This window comes from Gavialis gangeticus, unplaced genomic scaffold (genome assembly GCF_001723915.1).
Source record: "Gavialis gangeticus isolate Ggan-Ray unplaced genomic scaffold, GavGan_comp1, whole genome shotgun sequence".
Taxonomy (NCBI): Eukaryota; Metazoa; Chordata; order Crocodylia; family Gavialidae; genus Gavialis; species Gavialis gangeticus.
The window spans coordinates 7,268,706-7,273,771 of record NW_017729003.1 but is presented as its reverse complement, the minus strand read 5'-3'; the positions used below and the strand labels follow the sequence as shown (position 1 = coordinate 7,273,771).

Here is a 5,066-nt window from a genome sequence, read left to right as displayed (position 1 = left end):
CTGTAAGGCAAAGCCTGGCTGGGGGCTGGGAGGAGGTTTAATCCCCCTTTCCCAACTCAGTGTGCTGGTGCCAGACCCTGCAGTACCAGACTAAAAGGTGGCAGGTGTTGGAAAAGACCTGACACAGTCATCACATATATGTTCTGGAGATGGAGCTAAGGGAACAGGAGAGGGGCTGGTTGGGCTGCTGTGACCAAAGAAAGCAAAGAGCTACATTTACAAATGGCCGGGGCTCAGCAGACTCCACCCCCTTCTACCTCTGGCAGAGACTGAAACAAGCAGTTGATGGGGGAAGCTGTGTGATTCCCCTCAGCTACCCCAGGCCATGGGGGGGCAGGGGGGGAAGAGGCCAGGGAACTGGTCTGGTCCCCTGCTACCTGTAAGCACAGAACCAAGCACTGCAGGACCAGACTGAGAGGTGGGAGATGTTGGCAAAGGCCTGGCACAGTGATCACATGTATGTGCTGGAAATGCAGGAATAGGAGAGGGTCACAGACAGCTTCAGCTAGTGTGACCAAAGAAAGCAGAGAACTAAATTTATAGTATAAAGCAGAACCTGTGAAAGGAGGGAGGCTGGAATACCTAAGCAAAGAGTTTCTGAATACCTGGCTGTAAGGAGACACACTGCCCTCAGGATTACATTAGATTTATACAAGGCTTTCTCCTGTCTTTTTGGTTTATTATATTCCATTTTAAGTTAGACTAAGCTGTGTGTACTCTCACTATGTTTTACTGGGTTGCATTTTAGCTTAGGTAAATGTTTATGGTTGTTCTGTCGTGTGCCTGAGGTTGCAAAGTGCTGTCTTCAATACATGCTTGCTTCAGAAAAAGGATTATTCTTGTTCAAGCCTTTATGATTTCAATGCCGCTATCTTCCCCGCCCCAGTCTAGCAGCAGCTGTCCCCACCCCTCAAGTGGAGAGTGGGGGGTGGGGGGCAGGAGCCTGGCAGGCACTGCCTTCCACAAGCTATCCCCAGCTGGTGCCTGGCCACAGCCCCTCCTTTGGAGCATGGAGGTGGGGAAAGCCTTGGAGTGCTTCTCTCTTCCCTTTAGCAGTGGCTGGCATGTGTGCTATAGTGCCTCCCAGCTTCTGGCTTGAGCCACTGCAGGCATATGGCTGCATTTCCCGAATGCAAAATGAATGTCATCATTTGCTTAACGGTTCAATGTCTGCAGCCTAGACTAACCTGCAAAGACTAAATCAGTTCAACTTCTGGCTTTTTGACTGTCTGTATTTAGCAAGAGGTTTTGAATTCAGTAACATAGTTCTGAAACCATGAGCAGAACAATTTTATGATTAGTTACATAAAATACACAGTAGATAAAGCATAGTTCACCTGCAGAGAAAATATGAAGCAGTGTGTTATAATTTTCGATAAGGAATATATAAGCTTGCATAAGAGGTTACATTTAAATGTATTCTGTTTTTTGGGAGGAAAGGTGCATACTGTATATGAAAAAAATATAGTATTTCTTCTGTTTACCTTCTCTAGCTGGGGATTTGATGCATCTTTGGTTTTTGTGGCAATTTACATAGTTTTTTCCTCCACATCGGAAATTATTGGTTTATTGAAAAACTTCTGAACTTTTTAATCTCCAAGGCTAGGAATCCAGTCATGGGAGAAAGGGAAATTATTTTCCTGGAAGTCCTTTTCTTTTAAGGTGTCCTATGGCTGGCTCCCCATATTTGGGAAGTTTAATTAATTTGCCTGGCTACATTTCTTGCCACAGATGAAAGTATAAATTCTAAAAATGCTCCAAGAGAAAGAGATTGTTTAAGGACCAGTGTCGTGGAGCTCATTAAAAATGATTCTTCAGGAGCTGGGGCTTGCTGGCTTACATGTTGATGGAAAAGATTGAAATGAAAATATATGTAACCACCTTCTAGAATTTATTGACTAAATGAGAACAAACAAATAAAATCAATACTAGATTTGCAAAAGTGTTTCTGAAAGGCAGTCATTGAGATGGCAAATGGAAAGTATCTGTTTTGAAGTGCATAAGAAAAGAAAAGGCACCAGAGGCTAAACTATTCAAATATAACAGATGACATCTGAGGAAAATTGAGGAAATAATAAAGATGAGTTGTGTCTTGAGGGGACAAAATAGAAGAATATCCAATGTGATAAAGAATCTAAGATCAAAGTAAGTGCATATATGTTACTGGACAATATAAACATAAAGATGCAAGTGAGCAGCTGAAATGACAATACAGGACATCCACTGGAATTATGACCTACCCAAAACATGATACAGACTATATATGCCTTCTAGCTTGAGTGCCTGAAATAGAAAATAACTTTGTTCTGCTTGTTCATACAGTTCTAGTGTATGTGAACTACTGCTGAGCATATAATGATTTTTATGTTTACCTACAGTCACTGCCCTACTGGCATCTAACTCATTATCTTTTAAAGTGCTTTGGGATACCTTGGATTTTAAAGCCATAAAGACAAATTCTATTCTTTTCTTCAAGCACTTACTATATCTTTTCATGCAGGGAAACTGCATCATCAGGATGGAAAGGATATGCATCCATAAAAGAAGGCATTTAGCAGACAAGAAAGAAAGGCAGAAAAATTCATTCTGCTTGTCCTTATAAATTCTAGATCAAGTAGTTATTTGAATTGACAGTGGCCACCAGATCTAAAAAGAACTATATTTCTTTCAACACTTGAAATGTCACATTGAATAGTTTGCATCACATTGAAGACTAATTTTAAAGTATCTGGTTGTTCACTTGCAACTTTCTTGCTAAGTTCTTTTGACCTTCATCTCATTTTGTGTTCAGTATACCAAAGCGGTACTCCTATTATGCCCAGGCTGCCAATAATTGCTTTATTTCTTTATTCATGTATTTATTTTTGAATATATGCATTTTGTGAGACAATGAATGAAAAGATTGTCACAAAATTGATTTATTCTTAAGATCAAGTCACTCCACTTGCAAAACATACCCAGAAACCTGGTTGATGTGGGGGCTGGGGGAAGGAGATCCTAAATTTTATTTCTTATTAAAAATGTTATTGTCCACTAAAAAGCCAACAATGTGCTCTATAATGTTTTAACAAGCAGAATCCATTTTTTCCAGGCATACTGGTCAAATTATAAAGAAATGAAGGGCAATAGAGGAGGTGGCTAATGGATAGTGGAAAACAACCACTCCAGAAACAATTATTTTACTTGCAGAAAACAGTGTACACCCCACCTCCCCTGACCACCACTGTACCTTGACCAGTGTTAATGTAGCACACAGTGCAGACATAACAGGTGTTTCTACATAATTTGAGAGGGCTTGCCTTGTTAAGGTACTGCATTTAATTTACTGTATTTTTAGATGCATGACTCATGGAATGTAATCTCAGAAAAACTGAGGGTTCATTAATGCAATAATAGTTATTTAAAATTATTTACTTGGGAAGATTGTACTGATATCCTTAAAGAGATCTAATGATTGCGAAGACTGGGGGCACATGCAAATGTTCCTTAGCAACCTAACTAGGGTTAATTTGATCTAAGTGCTGAAACATACATATGTTCAGGGGCAAAAATGGCTGCCCATTCTAACTTAGTTCACCTGAGGAGGTACACTGTGTAGATCAGACTAAATTATGCCTGATCTAACCAAACGTGTATACAGTCAGAGTGCAGCCCTTGGGCAGGGAAAGCCCAGTCATTTGCCCCAGTCCTGTGGCTATTTTTTCCAATCCTATCCCCACCTGACGAGGCTATTTTTAGCCTTCTGACCACCCCGTGCCCCCAATCCAGCCAACACTCCCCCATGGACCCACTAGCCCCTCCTGATCCCCCCCACCCCTCTTCCCACCTCAGTTTACTTCGGGCTGCTGGTACCAGAGAGCGTGAGGACAAGTGGAACCTGATTGATGATCACATGGCTTCAAGTAGGCCGCATGATTGTAGTTCAGGTCTCAGCAAGATCTGCATCCATCCTGGGAGTCTGTTTTAAAGACACAGTTTATGACTATTTATCTGGATGATTATAAAACTGGAAGTGAGTTTAATTAGTAGTAAACATATATTCCTGATTTTGAAGAAAGTAAGGATTTATTTGGCTAATACATAGTATAACAAAAATATATTATGTAGGTAAATACTAAAACATTATAGTAATTTCACAGCTGCAACTCGTGGCCTTAGAATGGCTGAGAAAGTAGAATGACACTGTTGTGCTGGAAACACAGAAAATACAAACAGGGCTAGAGGTTTCAGGTATATTCTTCCTGGATTCTGTGGTGCTGGGTAGAAAGAGATGAAGTATGAATAAGATACTGCACAATGAATATGAACAAAGGCAGGTACTTGGTTTGTCTTCCTTCCCTTTCACCTAATGTTGGTCTCAGATACTCCTTTTTTTTCCATTTTCAGTCATGGTTGCTGAAGGACAAAATCCCTATTCATATAACAGCAAGCTCTGGATGAGTGCCACAGAAAATTACTGTTGCCCAAACTATCACTTCTGAACACATAATTTTGGTTCAAACCAGAATTAACAGAAACAATAAGATCAGTAACCTTGAAGTAATGGAGTAAACTCAAATGCCTATGCTATCTTAATTAGTCTGAGACACTACAGGAGCTGAGCTAGAACTACAAACCAGGTCTGTTTTATAAAACAAAACAAAACAAACAAAAAACAAAACAAACAAAAAACAAAACAATCTCCCTTCCACAAAACTTGCCCCTTCCCCGGAAAAAAACATGGCCCTGCTTCTTGAAAGTAGATAAGTAAGTTAAAGGTTTTGAGTTAGTGACCCTACAAAGGTCTTTGCCCTACCATAACTTTAGTAATACAAAGTGCTGATTCAAAAGAGCTTAAAGAAATTTGTCCAAGAAAGTCTATCCCTTGACAAGAAATCATAAAACAAATGTAAGTGAATCAACTAAGTTCAGAGAGTGCTGAGCCATTACGTTGGGCCACCAGAACTTAGACTGAACTGAGATGTGTACTTTTTAGGCAGTCTAGTCAGTTTTATAAATTGCTATCATGCAAGCTCTGAAAAAAAAAGTCTTTCTTGTTTCAGAGATGTTAAGCAATGATATGAACT

At 40.0% G+C, this 5,066-nt stretch overlaps 1 long non-coding RNA gene across 1 annotated transcript in view; it reads right to left on the bottom strand.

Moving 5' to 3' along the window:
• Positions 1-4,345: 4,345 nt before the first annotated feature.
• LOC109291038 overlaps positions 4,346-5,066 on the bottom strand; it is a 20,774-nt gene continuing 20,053 nt past the window's right edge. The window contains exon 3 of the long non-coding RNA XR_002095739.1: positions 4,346-4,411. This is a non-coding gene — a long non-coding RNA (uncharacterized LOC109291038). The remainder of the gene's footprint in view (positions 4,412-5,066) is intronic.